The sequence below is a fragment of the Triticum urartu genome, chromosome 7A (assembly GCF_056163025.1).
Source record: "Triticum urartu cultivar PI428250 chromosome 7A, HENAU_Tu73, whole genome shotgun sequence".
Classification (NCBI taxonomy): Eukaryota; Viridiplantae; Streptophyta; class Magnoliopsida; order Poales; family Poaceae; genus Triticum; species Triticum urartu.
In genome coordinates, this window is record NC_141879.1 from 437,607,670 (window position 1) to 437,629,506 (window position 21,837).

The window sequence follows — 21,837 nt, forward strand, 5'->3', positions numbered from 1 at the left end:
AATCGCCAGGAGGCCGCGGCATCGCCGGGGACGCCGAGCGCCACCTACCCCACTGACGACCAAAGCCACCGGAGTGCCGCACACCTCGCCCTCGCGTCTCCGACCTCCTCGTCGTACTGCTATGGCGCCCGCATCTCCCGCCGTGCTGCGCCAACGACGCCTCCGGTGACCCCTTCCTCTACCGGTCGCCGCCGCCAACTAGCGCCAGCAATTGGCAACAGCGCCGCCCCGGTGCACCTCGTTGCCGGAGAACCACCAACAACACCAACAGCGAGCCCATCTCCTCTGTCCATCCCCGTTGCTTCTCCTCGTGCCTCGTTCTAACGTTGTCCGTGACGTCCGACCCCCTGCATCACCTCCTGGCCCATCTTGTTCATATCCACCATGGCCACTTTGGCCTTGCTGGCTGTTCTGCTCGGTCGCATCAGCCGTAGTCGCCTCCATGTTCTGTTCCTTGTGGGCGGAAGACCCATGCCCTTTCGATCGCAGCATGCCTTCGCTGGGTTGTCTCCGCAAGGCCCCTTTGCGAATCACTGCCAAGGCCAAGACCATCTCCGAGCACGAAGCCTCAAGTCCAAGGACTATCACATTCGTGGATCCCTTTCACCAAGTAACACGACCGGTGAAGACCAAGACAGAGACCTCCTCGAGCAGGAGCATTTTTGGGATTGTCAGGACCACCTCAAGTTTGACTACATTTTGCCGCCCGACCGAGACCGACAAGTACCAATACGACCGGAGACCTCGGACCCGCCAAGTACCCCTTCGACGCGTGTACCCCTACCGCACGGTTACGCCAAGTTCATCTACGGAACGTGTATGTCTCCAATGTGTACCACTACGCGCGTAGACGCCAAGACCGTTTCGGGATTCACCAAGTACCACTACCGCCGTTGTAATTTTGACAAGAAATGTGTACCACTACCGTCGCCAGTACCTCTACCGTCGTCATGTACCCCTACTTCCACTACCGTCGCGAGAACAACTACTTCCTCTACGAACTCGAACCGCTCGGAGAATGCTCCCGTCATGAGATGCATGTTTAGTGATAACTACTTCCTCTACGTAAGGTATAACCGCCGAGACAATGACCCGTGGACGAATGCATGTGTAGTTTGAGATGCATGTTTGGATGTTGTATCCTCCCGTGATCGTTGGATGTTTCCCTCGCTTGTCACCGTCGTCGACCCGTGGGAACCCGGTTGCCGGGATCACCCCACCTTCTATCGCATGTCACGCTCCCGTCACTTTTCCTTTTGCACCGGTATCTCCGTTAGTTGTCGGATCATCCGGAATGTTGCCGTGGCACCGTTTGTTATCGTCGCCGTGGCACCCCTTTCTTTCTACTACAGTGACAAATGCTTCCTAATGCTCTTGTCAACTTTTAATAAAAAATGCATAAACTTGAACATGTCATGCGCATCATGATAATAACATTTAAATGTTTAAAAATTGTTGAAGCACCAAATTACTAAATGCATATGGGGATTTACCGGAATTGTTGTTTGATGATTCCGGCCCCATTTAAACTTGCCTAGATAGGTAGTTTTCATTTGCTTCACCCTCTTGCCATGTTTAACAACATTTAATCTTGTTGGGTACATAAACGAGAGAGAACTAAATAAGTCATGTGGTTTTTCGTCAATATGCAACTCGTTGCATATTGAGCTTCACTTAACTTGTAGTGTTGTTTGTGCATTTTGCCATGCCATGTTTCATTAAACCGGACATGCATCATACTTGATTGTGCATCATACCATGTTCATGTGTTGGTTGTTTACTATGTTGTGTGCTTCTTTTCCGGTGTTTGCTTCTTCGGGTTGGTTCCGTTAACGTCGTGTTGTGAGGATTCGTTCGACTACATCCGTTTGTCTTCTTCATGGACTCGTTCTTCTTCCTTGCGGGATTTCAGGCAAGATGATCATACCCTCGAAATCACTTCTATCTTTGCTTGCTTAGTTGCTCGCTCTTTTGCTATGCCTATGCTGCGATACCTACCACTTTCTTATCATGCCTCCTATATTGTTGAACTAAGCCTCTAACCCACCTTGTCCTAGCAAACCGTTGATTGGCTATGTTACCGCTTTGCTCAGCCCCTCTTATAGCGTTGTTAGTTGCAGGTGAAGATTGAAGTTTGTTCCTTGTTGGAACATGGAGATGTTGTTCCTTGTTGGAACATGTTTACATGTTGGGATATCACTATATATCTTATTTAATTAATGCATCTATATACTTGGTAAAGGGTGGAAGGCTCGGCCTTATGCCTGGTGTTTTGTTCCACTCTTGCCGCCCTAGTTTCCGTCATATCGGTGTTATGTTCCCGGATTTTGCGTTCCTTACGCGGTTGGGCTATAATGGGAACCCCTTGATAGTTCGCCTTAAGTAAAGCTCTTCCAGCAATGCCCAACATTGGTTTTACCATTCGCCACCTAGCCTTTTTTCCCTTGGGTTTCACGAACTCAAGGGTCATCATTATTTTACCCCCCCCCCCCCGGGCCAGTGCTCCTCTGAGTGTTGGTCCAACTTGTCAGCTGCCGGTGACCACCAGGGGCAACTCTGGGCTGGCCTACCCGTACCTAGGACAATCTGAGTGTGCCCTGAGAAAGAGATATGTGCAGCTCCTATCGGGATTTGTCGGCACATTCGGGCGGTGTTGCTGGTTTAGTTTTACCCTGTCGAAATGTCTTGTTGTACCGGGATACCGAGTCTGATCAGAATGTCTTGGGAGGAGGTCTATTCCTTCATTGACCGTGAGAGCTTGTGATGGGCTAAGTTGGGACACCCCTGCAGGGATTTGAACTTTCGAAAACCGTGCCCGCGGTTATGGGTAGATGGGAATTTGTTAATGTCCGGTTGTAGATAACTTGAACCTTAACTTAATTAAAATGAATCAACCACGTGTGTAACCGTGATGGTCTCTTTCCGGCGGAGTCCGGGAAGTGAACACGGTGTTGGAGTTATGTTTGACGTAGGTTGTTTAGGATCACTTCTTGATCATAGTTTCATCGACCGTGCTTTGCCTTCTCTTCTCGCTCTCATTTGCGTATGTTAGCCACCATATATGCTAGTCGCTTGCTGCAGCTCCACCTCATACTTTTACCTTACCCATAAGCTTAAATAGTCTTGATCGCGAGGGTGCGAGATTGCTGAGTCCCCGTGGCTCACAGATACTTCCAAAACCAGCTTGCAGGTGCCGATGAGTCCGTGCAGATGACGCAACCAAGCTCAGGAGGAGCTCGATGAAGATCTTGTCCTTTGTGTTGTTTTGTTCTAGTTGATCAGTAGTGGAGCCCAGTTGGGGTCGATCGAGGACCTTGTCGCATTTGGGGTTCTTCTTTTATTTTGGCTCCATAGTCGGGCCCTGATTGTACTTGGTTGATGTAATGCTTTATTCATGTAATTGTGTGAAGTGGCGATTGTAAGCCAACTATGTATGTTTTTCCCTTATGTATTACATGGGTTGTGTGAAGATTACCTCACTTGCGACATTGCTTTCAATGCGGTTATGCCTCTAAGTCGTGCTTCGACACGTAGGAGATATAGCCGCATCGAGGGCGTTACATTGGGTAACTCTTGGAGGGGCGCTCGAGTTCGTATTCCTCGGCCGCAAGGACTTCGGTCCATCTGTTTGCTAGCAGATCTTGATCAGCTTGAAGCTGTTGTTGATTTTTCTTCAAGCTATTTGCTGTGGCCATAAGCCGGTGCTTGAAGCACTCCCGCTTGTAGGGATCCTCAGGCACGATAAATTCTTCGTCGCCGAGGCTCACCTCGTCTTCGGAGAGAGGCATGTAATTGTCCTCCTTCGATTCTCCAACTGCTTCCCGCTCTGGAGGGCTAGCTTGTTCACCCTCCCGCTCTAAATCATGCTGGAGGGGATTGTTGTTGTCTTTGGCACTATCCGGAGTGTTATTGTCTCTTGTGCCGGTATCACTACTTTTGCTATGGCGGGACTTAGAGCGGCGCCGCTGACGTTGGCGCTTGGGTTGCTTCTTGGAGGGGTCATCCTCCGCTATCTCATCGGCATTGCCATCTTTGGGGGTGTCCACAATGTATATATCAGATGATGAGGTGGTGGTCCAGCGCCCTGTGGGCGGTGGTTCCTGTTCGTCTCCTGCATTGTCGTCCATACAGTCGATGTCTTCGGGGTCGAAGTCGAGCATGTCAGTTAAATCGTCGACAGTGGCTACTAAGTGGGTGGTGGGTGGGGAGCGAATTTCTTCATCGTCCGCATCCCATTCTAGCCGGACATAGTTCGGCCAAGGTTCTCCTGACAAGGAGAGAGACCTTAAAGAATTTAGCACATCGCCGAAAGGTGAGTGCTGAAAGATATCCCCGGAGGTGAACTCCATGATTGGCGCCCAATCGGATTCGATAGGCACGGACACAGGCGGCTCGGAGTCCGTGGCCGGAGATGAATCCAGATGTTCGGCAGCACGGCTCTTGTAAGGGGTGAAGTCAGTATCCGGCCTCCATGGCGGGGTCTATCCGCCCATCCTCGGATGGCGCAATTTGCTCCGGATTGAAGGCCGGAGTAGTTGCAGGTGTGATCTCCCGAACACTGTCCGACGGCAGAGCTAAATCATGCTCGTTGTGATCGTGCGGCGCACCTGACATGGGCTCGAGTCCTTCGAAGATCAAGTCTCTGGGGATGTCGGCAGTGTAGTTTAAGTTTCCAAACCTGACCTGATGGCCAGGGGCGTAGCTCTCGATCTACTCCAGATGGCCAAGAGAGTTGGCCTGCAGTGCGAGGCCGCCGAATACGAAGATCTGTCCGGGAGGAAAACCTCACCCTGGACCGCATCGTTACCGATGATCGAAGGAGCCATCAAGCCTTGGTGATGGCATAGTGGAACTCTCAATGAAAGCACCAATGTCGGTGTCAAAACCGGCGGATCTCGGGTAGGGGGTCCCGAACTGTGCGTCTAAGGCGGATGGTAGCAGGAGGCAAGGGACACGATGTTTACCCAGGTTCAGGCCCTCTCGATGGAGGTAATACCCTATGTCCTGCTTGATTGATCTTGATGATATGAGTATTACAAGAGTTGATCTACCACGAGATCGTAGAGGCTAAACCCTAGAAGCTAGCCTATGGTATGATTGTTGTTGTCCTACGCACTAAACCCTCCGGTTTATATAGACACGGGAGGGGGCTAGGTTACACAGAGTTGGTTACAAGGGAGGAGATCTACATATCCGTATTTCCAAGCTTGCCTTCCACGCCAAAGAAAGTCCCATCCGGACACGTGACGAAGTCTTCAATCTTGTACCTTCATAGTCCAATAGTCCGGCTAAAGGATATAGTCCGGCTGTCCGGAGACCCCCGAATCCAGGAATCCCTCACCCCTTTTCTTCGGAGTTGGCTTAGGAATTGGTTTAGGAAGTGTCCAATAATTTTCATTACTCAACATATTATTCTATAGCAATTCAGCTTGATCAACGGTTCTTTCCCTGAAAACACAACCAGCACAACTATCAAGGTGGTCTCTGGAAGCATAGTCCATTATAAAAGATATCAAGTATTTCATTTTTCTTGAGAGGATGATCAGGCAAAGCATTAAGTAATCGGAGAAGCCTCCCCCAAGCTTGTGGGAGACTCTCTTCTTCAATTTGCACAAAGTTATATATTTCCCTTAAGGCAGCTTGTTTCTTATGAGCGGGGAAACATTTAGCAGAGAAGTAATAAATCATATCCCGGGGACTACGCACACAACCAGGAGCAAGAGAATTCAACCATGTTTTAGCATCACCCTTTAATGAGAACGGAAATAGCTTAAGGATATAGTAGTAACGAATGTTTTCCTGACTAGTGAACAGGGTGGCTATATCATTTAATTTAGTAAGATGTGCCACAACAGTTTCAGATTCATAGCCATAAAAAGGATCAGACTCAACCAAAGTAATTAACTCAGGATCGATAGAGAAATCATAATCCTTATCGGAAATACAGATAGGTGAAGTAGCAAAAGCAGGGTCATATTTCATTCTAGCATTCAAAGATTTTTCTTTCAGCTTAGCTAACAGTTTCTTAAGATCATATCTATCATTGCAAGCTAAAAGATCTCTAGCAGTTTCTTCATCCATAGCATAACCCTCAGGCACAACAGGCAATTCATATCTAGGGGGAGAATCTTCATCATCACTTTCATCAATATTATCAGTTTCAATAACTTCGTTCTCTTTAACCCTAGCAAGTTGTTCATCAAGAAATTCACCTAATGGCACAATATTATCAAGCATAGAAGTAGTTTCATCATAAGCATCATGCATAGCGGAAGTGGCAACAATAATAACATGCGACATATCAGAATAAATAGCAGTAGTAGGTGTCGCAAGTTTAATCATAACAGAAGGTGAATCAAGTGCGGAGCTAGATGGCAGTTCGTTACCTCCCCTCGTAGTTGAGGGATAAATCTTGGTTCTTTCATCTTTCATGTTCCTCATAGTGATCAACAGATATAAATCCCAACTGACTCAAAGAATAGAGCTCTGCTCCCCCACAATGGCGCTAGAAAATAGTCTTGATAGCCCACAAGTATAGGGGATCACAACAGTTTTCGAGGGTAGAGTATTCAACCCAAATTTATTGATTCGACACAAGGGGAGCCAAAGAATATTCTCAAGTATTAACAGTTGAGTTGTCAATTCAACCGCACCTGAAAGACTTAATATCTATAGCAAAGTATTTAGTAGCAAAGTAATATGGAAGTAATGGTAACGGTGGAAAAAGTAACAATATTGGTTTTGTAGTGATTGTAACAGTGGCAACGGAAAAGTAACTAAGCAAAGATCAATATGTGAAAAGCTCGCAGGCAATGGATCGGTCATGGATAATTATGTCGGATGCGATTCCTCATGCAATAGTTATAACATAGGGTGACACAGAACTAGCTCCAATTCATCAATGTAATGTAGGCATGTATTCCAAATATAGTCATACGTGCTTATGGAAAAGAACGTGCATGACATATTTTGTCCTACCCTCCCATGGCAGTGGGGTCCTATTGGAAACTAAGGGATATTAAGGCCTCCTTTTAATAGAGTACCGGAACAAAGCATTAGCACTTAGTGAATACATGAACTCCTCAAACTATAGTCATCACCGGGAGTGGTCTCGATTATTGTCACTTCGGGGTTACCGGATCATAACACATAGTAGGTGACTATTGACTTGCAAGATAGGATCAAGAACTCACATGTATTCATGAAAACATAATAGGTTCAGATCTGAAATCATGGCACTTGGTCCCTAGTGACAAGCATTAAGCATAGCAAAGTCATAGCAACATCAATCTTAGAACATAATGGATACTAGGGATCAAAGCCTAACAAAACTAACTCGATTACATGATAAATCTCATCCAACCCATCACCGTCTACAAAACCTATGATGGAATTACTCACACACGACGGTGAGCATCATGAAATTGGTGATGGAGGAAGGTTGATGTTGACGATGGCGACGGATTCCCCTCTCCGGAGCTCCAAATGGCCTCCAGATCAGCCCTCCCGAGAGAGATTAGGGCTTGGCGGTGGCTCCGTATCATAAAACGCGATGAATCCTTCTCCCTGATTTTTTTCTCCCCAAACGTGAATATATAGAGTTGGAGTTGATGTCTGTGGAGCCTCAGGGGGCCCACGAGACAGGGGGCGCGTCCCCCACCCTCGTGGACAGGGTGTGGGCCCCTGATGTTGATTCTTTTGCCAGTATTGTTTATAAATTCCAGAAATATTCTCCGTGAAGTTTCAGGTCATTCCGAGAACTTTTATTTCTGCACAAAACACCATGGCAATTCTGCTGAAAACAGTGTCAATCCGGGTTAGTTCCATTCAAATCATGCAAGTTAGAGTCCAAAACAAGGTCAAAAGTGTTTGAAAAAGTAGATACAATGGACACGTATCATCACTCAAGGATAAGGAAGAGCTTCACAATAAGTCAGGTGGTGCTTACAAAGCCTCAAGTGATGCCCCTACTATTGGGGAATATAGCATGCAATTTCAAAAAAATTCCTACGATTATGCAAGATCTATCTATGAGATGCATAGAAACGAGAGGGGGAGAGTGTGTCCATGTACCCTCGTAGACCAAAAGCAGAAGCATTAGCTTAACGCTGTTCATGTAGTCGAACATCTTCGCGATCCAACCGATCAAGCACCGAACGTACGGCACCTCCGAGTTCTACACACGTTCAGCTCGATGACGTCCCTCGAACTCTTGATCCAGCAAAGTGTCGAGGGAGAGTTTCGTCAGCACGGCGGCATGGTGACGGTGATGGTGATGTGATCTCCGCGTAGGGCTTCGCCTAAGCACTACGACAATATGATCGGAGGAGTAAACCGTGGAGGGGGGCACCGCACACGGCTAAGAGAATAACTGATGTACTTTGGGGTGCCCCTGCCCCCGTATATAAAGCAGGAGAGGGGAGGAGGCCAGACCTAGGGGCGTGCCAAGTGGGGGGAAACCCACCAGGACTCCTAGTCCTTGTCGGCCCCCCTTCCTTCTTTCGGAGGGGGAAAGGGGGAAGGAGAGGGAGAGGGAGAAGGAAAGGGGGGCCGCGCCCCCTTCCCTTGTCCAATTCAGACTGCCCATGGGGGGGGGGGCACCCCTTGTGGGCTGCCCTCTCTCTCCCCTATGGCCCATGTTGGCCCATTACTTTCCCCGAGGGTTCCGGTAACCCCTCGGTACTCCGATAAATATCTGAAACACTCCGAAACCATTCCGGTGTCAGAATACTATCGTCCAATATATCAATCTTTACCTCTCGACCATTTCGAGACTCCTCTTCATGTCCGTGATCTCATCCGGGACTCCGAACAATCTTCGGTCACCAAAACGCATATAATACAAATCATCATCGACGTTAAGCATGCGGACCCTACCGAGACACATCTCCGATCGATAACCAATAGCAGAACCTGGATGCTTATATTGGTTCCTACATATTCTACAAAGATCTTTATCGGTCAAAACGTAATGACAACATACGTTATTCCCTTTGTCATCGGTATGTTAGTTGCTCGAGATTCGATCGTCGGTATCCTCATACCTAGTTCAATCTCATTTCCGACAAGTCTCTTTACTCGTTCCGTAATGCGTCATCCCGTAACTAACTTATTAGTCACATTGTTTGCAAGGCTTATCATGATGTGTCATATGTCTCCAACGTATCTATAATTTTTTATCGTTCCATTCTGTTATATTATCAATCTTGGATGTTTTATAATCATTTTATAGTCATTTTATATCATTTTTGGTACTTACCTATTGACATAGTTCCAAGTGCCAGTTGTTGTTTTTCCATGTTTTTACATCGTAGAAAATCAATACCAAATGGAGTCCAAATGCCATGAAACTTTGTGGAGATTTTTTATAGACCAGAAGACACCTAATGGGCCCTGGCTGCGCCTGGGGGTGCTCCGAGGAGAAAACAACCCACCAGGGCGCGCTAGGATGCCCGGGCGCGCCTTGGTGGGTTGTGCCCACCTCGAGTGCCCCCCAAACTGCCTCTTTGCTCTATAAATACCCAAATATTCCCAAAACCCTAGGGGAGTCGACGAAATATTGATCCAGCCGCCGTAGAGTCCAGAACCACCAGATCCAATCTAGAGACCATCTCGGATGGGGTTCACCACCTCCATTGGTGCCTCTCCGATGATACGTGAGTAGTTCTTTGTAGACCTTCGGGTCCGTAGTTAGTAGCTAGACGGCTTCCTCTCTCTCGCTGAATTCTCAATACAATGGTCTCTTGGAGATCCATATGATGTAACTCTTTTTGCGGTGTGTTTGTTGGGATCGGATGAACTTTGAGTTTATGATCAGATCTATCTTTTTATATACATGAAAGTATTTGAGTTTCTTTGATCTCTTTTATGCATGATCTCTTATAGCCTTGTATTTCTTCTCCGATATTTTGGTTTTGTTTGGCCAACTTGATATATTTATCTTTCAATGGGAAGAGGTGGTTTGTAGTGGGTTCGATCTTACGGTGCTTGATCCCAGTGACAGAAGGGGAACCGACACGTATGTATCGTTGCTATTAAGGATAAAACGATGGGGTCTATCTCTACATAGATAGATCTTGTCTACATCATGTCATTGTTCTTATTGCATTACTCCGTTTCTCCATGAACTTAACACACTAGATGCATGCTGGATAGCGGTCGATGTGTGGAGTAATAGTAGTAGATGCAGGCAGGAGTCGGTCTACTAATCTTGGATGTGATTCCTATGTAATGATCATTGCCAGGATATCATCATGATTATTTAAAGTTCTATTAATTTCCCAACAGTAATTTGTTTACCCACCGTTTGATATTTTTCTCGAGAGAAGGCACTAAGTGAAACCTACGGCCCCGGGTCTCTTTCTCATATATTTGCCTTCACAATCTACTTTTATTTGCCATTTATTTTCAGATCTATTAATCCAAAAATACAAAAATACTTTGTTGCACTTTATTCTATTTGCCATCTATTTATTCAATCTATCACAACTTTATCCCGTCCACGCACGAATTTCTGGCGCCGTTACCCGAAAGGGATTGACAACCCCTTTAACACGTCGGGTTGCGAGTGGTTGTTTTTTGTGTGCAGGGGTTGTTTATGTTGTGTTTCTTGGTTCTCCTACTGGTTCGATAACCTTGGTTTCTTCACTGAGGGAAATACCTACCATCATTGTGCTACATCATCCCTTCCTCTTTGGGGAAATACCGACGTAGTCCTAGCCGACATCAATGTGCATTACTGAGAGGGCCCAGAGATACCTCTCCAATACTCGGAGTGACAAATCCTAATCTTGATCTATGACAACCCAACAAACACCTTCGGAGACACCTGTAGAGAATCTTTATAATCACCCAGTTACATTGTGATGTTTGATAGCACACAAGGTGTTCCTCTGGTATTCGGGAGTTGCATAATCTCATAGTTAAAGGAATATGTATAAGTCATGAAGAAAGCAATAGCAATAAAACTTAATGATCGTTATGCTAAGCTAATGGATGGGTCTTGTCCATCACATCATTCTACTAATGATGTGATCCCATTCCTCAAATGACAACACATGTCTATGGTCAGGAAACTTAACCATCTTTTATTAGCGAGCTAGTCAAGTAGAGGCATACTAGGGACACTTTGTTTCGTCTATGTATTCACACATATATCAAGTTTCCGGTTAATACAATTCTAGCATGAATTATAAACATTTATCATGATATAAGGAAATATAAATAACAACTTTATTATTGCCTCTAGGGCATATTTCCTTTAGTCTCCCACTTGCACTAGAGTCAATAATCTAGATTACATTGTAATAATTCTAACACCCATGGAGTCTTGGTCCTGATCATGTTTTGCTTGTGGAAGAGGCTTAGTCAACGAGTCTGCAACATTCAGATCCGTACGTATTTTGCAAATCTCTATGTCTCCCTCTTTGACTTGATCGCGGATGGAGTTGAAGCGTCTCTTGATGTGTTTGGTTCTCTTGTGAAATCTAGATTCCTTCGCGAAGGCAATTGCTCCAGTGTTGTCACAAAAGATTTTCATTGGACCCGATGCACTAGGTATTACACCTAGATCGGATATGAACTCCTTCATCCAGACTCCTTCATTTGTTGCTTCCGAAGCAGCTATGTACTCCGCTTCACACGTAGATCCCGCCATGATGCTTTGCTTAGAACTGCACCAACTGACAGCTCCACCATTCAATATAAATACGTATTCGGTTTGCGACTTGGAGTCATCCGGATCAGTGTCAAAGCTAGCATCAACGTAACCATTTACGATGAGCTCTTTGTCTCCTCCATAAATGAGAAACATATACTTAGTCCTTTTCAGGTATTTCAGGATGTTCTTGACTGATGTCCGGTGATCCACTCCTGGATTACTTTGTTACCTCCCTACTAAACTTATAGTAAGGCACACATCAGGTCTGGTACACAACATTTCATACATGATAGAACATATGGCTGAGGCATAGGGAATGACTTCCATTTTCTCTCTATCTTCTGCAATGGTCGGGCATTGAGTCTGACTCAACTTCACATCTTGTAACGCAGGCAAGAACCCTTTCTTTGACTGATCCATTTTGAACTTCTTCAAAAATTTATCAAGTTATGTGCTTTGTGAAAGTCCAATTAAGCGTCTTGATCTATCTCTATAGATCTTGATGCCCAATATATAAGCAGCTTCACCAAGGTATTTCATTGAAAAATTCTTATTCGTGTATCCTTTTATGCTATCCAGAAATTCTATATCATTTCCAATCAACAATATGTCATCCACATATAATATTAGAAATGTTACCGAGCTTCCACTCACTTTCTTGTAAATACAGGCTTCTCCGAAATTCTATATAAAACCATATGCTTTTATCACACTATCAAAGCGTATATTCTAACTCCGAGATGCTTGCACCAGTCCATAAATGGATCGCTGGAGCTTGCACACTTTGTTAGAACCTTTAGGATCGACAAAACCTTCTGGTTACATCATATACAACTCTTCTTTAAGAAATCCATTAAGGAAAGCAGTTTTGACGTCCATTTACCAAATTTCATAATCATAAAATGCGGCAAATGCTAACATGATTTGGACAGACTTAAGCATCGCTACGGGTGAGAAGGTCTCATCGTAGTCAACTCCTTGAACGTGTCGAAAACCTTTTGCAACAAGTCAAGCTTTATAGACAATAACATTACCGTCAACGTTAGTCTTCTTCTTGAAGATCCATTTATTCTCTATGTCTTGACAATCATCGGGCAAGTCAACCAAAGTCCACACTTTCTTCTCATACATGGATCCCATCTCAGATTCCATGGCTTCAAGCCATTTCGCGGAATCCGGACTCATCATTTCGTAGGTTCATCATGATCTAGTAACATGACTTCCAGAATAGGATTACCGTACCACTCTCGTGTGTAACGTACTCTGGTCCTACGAGGTTCGGTAGTAACTTGATCTGAAGTTTCATGATCATCGTCATTAGCTTCGTCACTACTTGATGTAGGCATCACGGGAACAGTTTTCTGTGATGTACTACTTTCCAATTCGAGAGAAGGTACAATTACCTCATCAAGTTCAACTTTCCTCCCACTCACTTCTTTTGAGAGAAACTCCTTCTCTAGAAAGGATCCATTCTTAGCAACAAATATCTTGCCTTCGGACATGTGATAGAAGGTGTACCCAACAGTTTCTTTTGGGTATACTATGAAGACACACTTCTCCGATTTGGGTTCGAGCTTATCAGGCTGAAGCTTTTTCACATAAGCATCGCAACCCCAAACTTTAAGAAATGACAGCTTAGGTTTCTTCCCAAACCACGGTTCATACAGTGTCGTCTCAACAGATTTAGATGGTGCCCTATTTAACGTGAATGCAGTTGTCTCTAATGCATGACCCCAAAACGATAGTGGTAAATTGGTAAGAGACATCATAGATCGCACCATATCTAATAAAGTATGATTACGACATTCGGACACACCATTACGCTGTGGTGTTCCAGGTGGCGTGAGTTGCGAAACTATTCCACATTGTTTTAAATGAAGACCAAACTCGTAACTCAAATATTCTCCTCTGTGATCAGATCGTAGAAACTTTATTTTCTTGTTATGATGATTTTCCACTTCACTCTGAAATTCTTTGAACTTTTCAAATGTTTGAGACTTATGTTTCATTAATTAGATATACCCATATCTGCTCAAATCATTTGTGAAGGTCAGAAAATAATGATACCCGCCGCGAGCCTCAACACTCATTGGACCGCATACATCAGTATGTATTATTTCCAATAAGTTAGTGGCTCGCTCCATTTTTCCGAAGAACGGAGTCTTAGTCATCTTGCCCATGAGGCATGGTTCGCAAGCATCAAGTGATTCATAATCAAGTGATTCCAAAAGCCCATCTGCATGGAGTTTCTTCATGCACTTTACACCAATATGACCTAAACGGCAATGCCACAAATAAGTTGCACTATCATTATTAACTTTGCATCTTTTGGCATCAATATTAAGAATATGTGTATCACTACGATCGAGATTCAACAAAAATAGACCAATCATCAGGGGCACATGACCATAAAAGATATTACTCATATAAATAGAAGAACCATCATTCTCTGATTTAAATGAATAACCGTCTTGCATCAAACAAGATCCAGATATAATGTTCATGCTCAACGCTGGCACCAAATAACAATTATTCATGTCTAAAACTAATCCCGAAGGTAGATGTAGAGGTAGCGTGCCGACGGCGATCACATCAATGTTGGAACCATTTCCAACGCAGATCGTCGCCTCGTCCTTAGCCAATCTTCGTTTAATCTGTAGCCCATGTTTCGAGTTGCAAATATGAGCAACAGAACTAGTATCAAATACCTAGGTGCTACTACGAGCATTAGTAAGGTACACATCAATAACATGTATATCAAATATACCTTTCACTTTGCCATCCTTCTTATCAGCCAAATACTTGGGGCAGTTATGCTTTCAGTAACCAGTCCCTTTGCAGTACAAGCACTCAGTTTCAGGCTTAGGTCCAGACTTGGGCTTCTTCCCAGGAGCATCAACTTGCTTGCTTTTCTTCTTGAAGTTCCCCTTCTTTCATTTGCCTATTATAGTTCATCACGAAGCCTTTATAGCTTGGTGGCAGTGATTGAAGAACTCTGCCAATGACACTATCATCCAGAAGATTAACTCCCAGCTGAGTCAAGTGGTTATGGTACCCAGACATTCTGAGTATGTGTTCACTGACAGAACTTTTCTCCTCCATCTTGCAGCTGTAGAACTTGTTGGAGACTTCATATCTCTCAACTCGGTCATTTGCTTGAAACATTAACTTCAAATCGTGGAACATCTCATATGCTCCATGACATTCAAAACGTCTTTGATGTCCCGATTCTAAGCCGTAAAACATGGCACACTAAACTATCGAGTAGTCGTCAGATTTAGCTTGCCAGACGTTCATAACGTCAGCAGTTGCTCCTGCAGCAGGCCTTGCACCTAGCGCTGCATCAAGGACGTAATTCTTCTGTGTAGCAATGAGGATAATCCTCAAGTTATGGACCCAGTCCATGTAGTTGCTACCATCATCTTTCAACTTAGCTTTCTCTAGGAACGAATTAAAATTCAAGGGAACGGTAGCACGGGCCATTGATGTACAACATAGATATGCAAAAACTATCAGGACTAAGTTCATGATAAATTTAAATTCAATTAATCATATTACTTAAGAACTCGCACTTAGATAGACATCCCTCGAGTCATCTAAATGATCACGTGATCCATATCAACTAAACCATGTCCGATCATCACGTGAGATGGAGTAGTTTTCAATGGTGAACATCTCTATGTTGATCATATCTACTATATGATTCACGTTCGACCTTTTGGTCTCAGTGTTCCGAGGCCATCTCTGTACATGCTAGGCTCGTCAAGTTTAACTCGAGTATTCCGCACGTGCAAAATTGTCTTGCACCCGTTGTATGTGAACGTAGAGCTTATCACACCCGATCATCACGTGGTGTCTCGGCACAACGAACTGTCGCAATGGTGCATACTCAGCGAGAACACTTATACCTTGAAATTTTAGCGAGGGATCATCTTATAATTCTACCGCCGTACTAAGCAAAATAAGATGCATAAAAGATAAACATCACATGCAATCAAAAATATGTGACATGACATGGCCATCATCACCTTGAGCCTTTGATCTCCATCTCTAAAGCACCATCATGGTCTCCATCGTCACAGGCTTGACACCTTGATCTCCATTGTAGCGTCGTTGTCGTCTCGCCAACTATTGCTTCTACAACTATCACTAAGCATAGTGATAAAGTAAAGCAATTACATGGCGATTCCATTTCATACAATAAAGCGACAACTATAAGGCTCCTGCCAGTTGCTGATAACTTTTACAAAACATGATCATCTCATACAACAACGTATATCACATCATGTCTTGACCATATCACATCACAACAAGCCCTGCAAAAACAAGTTAGACGTCCTCTACTTTGTTGTTGCATGTTTTATGTGGTTGCTACGGGCTTCTAGTAAGAACCGTTCTTACCTACGCATCAAAACCACAACAATGTTTCGTCAAGTTTGTTGTTTTAACCTTCAACAAGGACCGGCTGTAGTCAAATTCAATTCAACTAAAGTTGGAGAAACAGACACCGGCTAACCACCTTTATGCAAAACTAGTTGCATGTCTGTCAGCGGAACCGGTCTCATGAACATGGTCATGTAAGGTTGGTCTAGGCCGCTTCATCCAACAATACCGCCGAATCAAAATAAGACGTTGGTGGTAAGCAGTATGACTATGATTGCCCACAACTCTTTGTGTTCTGCTCGTGCATATCATCTACGCATAGACCTGGCTCAGATGCCACTTTTGGGGAACGTAGCATGCAATGTCAAAAATTTACCTACGATCATGCAAGATCTATCTAGGAGATGCATAGCAACGAGAGGGGGAGAGTGTGGCCACGTACCCTCGTAGACCGAAAGCGGAAGCGTTAGCTTAACATAGTTGATGTAGTCGAACGTCTTTGCGATCCAACCGATCAAGCACCGAACGTACGGCACCTCCAAGTTCTGCACACGTTCAGCTCGATGACATCCCTCGAATGCTTGATCCAGCAAAGTGTCGAGCGAGAGTTTCGTCAGCACGACTGCATGGCGACGGTGATGGTGATGTGATCCACGTAGGGCTTCGCCTAAGCACTACGATAATATGACCAGAGGAGTAAACTGTGGAGGGGGACACCGTACACAGCTAAGAGAATAATTGATGTACTTTGGGGTGCCCCCTACCCCCATATATAAAGGAGGAGAGGGGAGGAGGCCTGCCCTTGGGGCGTGCCAGGTGGGGGGGGAACCCACTAGGACTCCTAGTCCTAGTCGGCCCCCCTTCCTTCTTTCAGAGGAGGAAATGGGGAAGGAAAGGGAGAGGGAGAAGGAAAGGGGGGGCGCGCCCCCTCCCCTTGTCCAATTCGGACTGCCCATGGGGGGCGCCACCCCTTGTGGGCTGCCCTCTCTCTCCCCTATGGCCCATGTTGGCCCATTACTTTCCCCCGAGGGTTCCGGTAACCTCTCGGTACTCCGATAAATATCCGAAACACTCCGAAACCATTCCGGTGTCCGAATACTATCATCAAATGTTAAGCGTGCGGACCCTATGGGTTCGAGAACTATGTAGACATGACTAAGACACATCTTTGATCAATAACCAACAGCGGAACCTGGATGCTCATATTGGTTCCTACATATTATACGAAGATCTTTCTTGGTCAAACCGTAATGACAACATACGTTATTCCCTTTGTCATCGATATGTTACTTGCCCGAGATTCGACCGTAGGTATCCTCATACCTTGTTCAATCTTGTTTCTTTCAAGTCTCTTTACTCGTTCCATAATGCATCATCCCGTAACTAACTCATTAGTCACATTGCTTCAAGGCTTATCATGATGTGCATTACCGAGAGGGCCCAGAGATACCTCTCCGATACTTGGAGTGGAAAAAAAATAATCTCGATCTATGCCAACCCAACAAACACCTTCGGAAACACCTGTAGAGAATCTTTATAATCACCCAGTTACGTTTTGACGTTTGATAGCACACAAGGTGTTCCTCCGGTATTCGAGAGTTGCATAATCTCATAGTCAAAGGAATATGTATAAGTCATGAAGAAAGCAATAGCAATAAAACTTAACGATCATTATGCTAAGCTAATGGATGGGTCTTGTCCATCACATCATTCTCCTAATGGTGTGATCCCGTTCATCAAATGACAACACATGTCTGTGGTCGGGAAACTTAACCATCTTTGATTAACGAGCTAGTCAAGTAGAGGCATACTAGGGACACTTTGTTTCGTCTATGTATTCACACATTTATCAAGTTTCCGGTTAATACAAGTCTAGCATGAATAATAAAAATTTATCATGATACAAGTAAATATAAATAACAACTTTATTATTGCCTCTAGGGCACATTTCCTTCACCTACAACATCAAGTGAGAAGCAAGTCTCAAATGAAGAATTGAGCTTAATGGTGAAGAACTTCAATAAATTCTACAAGAGTAGAAGCAAAGAGAGAAGATCCAAGTCAAGATCCCACAATGACAAAAGATCTTATAGTCATGATCGTAATTGCTACAATTGTGGAAGACCCGAACACTACTCCAATGAGTGTACGGCTCCCTACAAGAGAAGAGAAGACTCGCCAAAAAGAAGAAGTAGAAGGGATGAATCACCTCCAAGAGAGAGAAGGAGTAGAGATGATCATTATGAACGAAGACCCTCTCGAAGAAGCAAGGATTCGAAAAGGAAGGACAAGTCATCAAAGATCTACACAATGCAAATACATCAAGCTCACGTTGGTGAATGGGTATCCAGTTCCAATTCCGACAACTACTCCGAGAGAAGCTATCACTCCAACTCCGACTATACTTAAGATGAAGGTGTTGTCGGTCTTGCACTAGTGTCATCCAACTCCTATGACATATTTGATTCACCAAATGGAGGAATTGGAAGATGCTTAATGGCTAAAGGCCCCAAGGTATCACATTCCGAGTATCTTGATTTTGATAGTGATTAAGATGATTTGCTAGGTGATGATGATTTACTCGTTGACAAAACTAGTGATAAAATCTATGATGAACTTGCTAGTAATCATGCTAATCAAGATGAAACGAATGACAATGATAAGGAGATTGAGTGTCTAACTAAAGAACTAAACACTCTTAAGTTAGCTCATGAAACAACTCAATATGATCATAGAGAACTTCTAAGGACTCACTAGAAGCAAGAAGCTAAATTTAGAGCAAAAGCACGAGTTCCTAAAAGCAATCAATGATGATCTTCGAAAGAAGAGTTCTTCTTAAATTGCCATACATCTCCTCTTGTCTACTTATATCCCACAAGTAAAATCTAGTAACAAGGGCAAGAAAGATTCTTCTTCTAGTAGTAACAATAACCATGCTAAATCCAATGTTGTTGCTTCTAGTAGTTCTCTTGATTCCACTAATGACTCTCATAAACAAGTTACACTTGAGCAAGAAAATAGCTTATTGAAGGGAATTATAAAGAAAGGTGTTTATAAGAGCCTTGCTGGGAGTAAGAAATTTTAGAAAATTGTACGCAAGCAAGGAAAACACCGGAAGAATCAAGGTATTGGTTTTGAACGGAAGTTCAATGCCAATGGGGTTGAATGGGAAGAAGATCAATACCCCAAGACGAAGTTTGTTCCTCAACAAGATAAGTATGACCCCACTTCTTTTGAGGGAACACAAGCTCAAGATGTTATTCCACCACAAGACCACAAGATAAAAGGCAAGTACAAGCTTCAAGAAGGATTGACTCGTTTGAAGAAGCTCCTAAGGCCATGGTCAAGTGGGTTCCCAAGACCACGTCAAGCTCTACTTCATCAAGTACAACTAAAACTCCGAGGATTCCCATCAAGTTGATGTGGGTCCCAAAGAATAAGAACTAGAGTGTTCCTGAGGGTGACTCCGCCAACATACTTCACTCATATTCATTTTGGCAAGGACTTGTGCAATCAACTTTCATATCTTGCACTCGTTCATGGAGTCACAAATTAACCCTCTTGTTGATAAGACAAGGAACAAGGTAACCTATGCTTTGATGGACATCATCATATGTGCATTCAATCTATGTCTATGGATATCCTTGTATGTTCCTTGTGGGACTAACCCATGTAGGTATTGAAAATTGCAACACTCAAAAAGGATTGCTCCAAATGATCTACATCAACATTGAGCATCCACATCTTCACTATCTACATGAAGTCATCATTGACAAAACCCAAGGGTAGTTCATCCCTCTTAGGGGAGATATCACATATAGGGGGAGCTTTACTCTAAATTTTTTTGAGCTAAAGCAACTCTAATGGTGTGAACACATTAATGCTTTATGTAAAAGTGGCAACCCCAGTTGTGCTTAAATGATGAGTATGACCTATGATCAAATGTTCTCATTTGACTCCTAAGTCAATATACTCATATATAGATGACCTAGTCATCGCCAATTGCTTGATAGATGCTAGAATTGTTCATGCATGCTTTGGCACATGTTTCATTTTGCTATCGTATTGTGCGAGCATGTTGGTTGCATATTTTCTCCATTCAAGGACATACATTTTTTATTGTCTTGGTTTTTATTGACCAAATGGATGGACAAGAATGTCTAAGAACTTTCTCTAGCTATCTATGCTCTTCTTGTCTCAAACTCTATTCATGCTATATCACAAAAATTGAACAAGTCTTTTTCGGACCCTCCGGGTGAGGAGCACTCGGAGCCACTGATCTGTCAAGGGCTGCCTTCCAAAACCTTCTACTGCATTTCGGTCAGACCAATTCACTCAAACTTGGTCACACCGAAAGCATTAGACTAATATAGGTTTCCATCTCGATACTACCGATTAGACTGACTCGGTCTCACCGAGTTGTTGCAACTACACGCAGTTTCGCATCTCGGTGCCACCGATTCGTTCCACTCAGTCCCACCGACAACACATGGGTATATATTCCAGCCGACCCGTATGGTTGGAAAATTCTTCAAACATCACGCGCCCGTGCCCCATTGCTGCCGCCCCCCTTGGTCTCTGGATTGTTGTCGTCATCTCCTATGCATCTCGCCGCAGGACTCCGCCATTGCTGCCGTAGAGGATCATCACCAAGTTAGGGTATGATTCGATCTCCTTATTCTATCCCTTCTGATTCAATGCACAAGGACAATGCCTAGTATCTTGCCATGACTGCAATACTTCTATCCACCAGAAAGTTCCATTAGAATAGAATTGAAGAAAAAATTAGGGTTAGGTTTCCGCCAAACTCATCTCGGACCGACCGGAATGAAATTTTTGGTCCCATCGATTGGCTCAGGTCATTGCACAAGTACAACTCGGTGCCACCGAAATGTACTAACCGGTGAGACCGAAAGTAAAATCTAAGTGAAACCCTAGCATCTCGGAGCCACTGAACCACAACTCAGTCTGACCGATATTGTGCCTTTAGTTTCTGTGAGTGCTTCGGTGTCACCGGGATGATCAAATTGGTAGCTCCGAAATGCTTTATGTGGAAAAATAAAACTAAAGTTTGGACTCAATATTTTTTGAAAAACTATTTGCTTTTTGTGATACTCATCTACTCTGCCCATACCCATCTATTCACAGGGTCAGCTTTGCAAGATGTCATATGCTAGTGACAGTCAGAACCAGTCAGAGCATAATGTAACATCCACGATGCGGCTATATCTCCCACGTGTCGGAGCACGACTTAGAGGCATAACCGCATTGTAGGCATGTCGCAAGAGGGGTAATCTTTACACATCCCATGTACTGAATACGAAAGAGGTACAGAGTTGGCTTACAATCGCCACTTCACACAATACAGGAAAATAGCATTACATCATCCAGAATACAATCAAGGTCCGACTAAGGAACCAAATAAAAGAAGACCACCCTAATGCAACAGATCCCCGATCGCCCCGACTAGGCTCCACTACTGACCAACTGAAACGAAACAACACAATGAACAAGATCTTCATCGAGCTCCTCCTTGAGCTCGGTTGCGTCACCTGCACAGTATCATCGGCACCTACAAACTGGTTTTGGAAGTATTTGTGAGTCACGGGGACTCAGCAATCTCACACCCTCGCGATCAAGACTATTTAAGCTTATAGGTAGGGTAAAAGGTATGAGGTGGAGCTGCAGCAAGCACTAGCATATATGGTGGCTAACATACGCAAATGAGAGCGAGAAGAGAAGGCAAAGCACGTTCGAGAAACTATGATCAAGAAGTGATCCTAGAACAATCTACG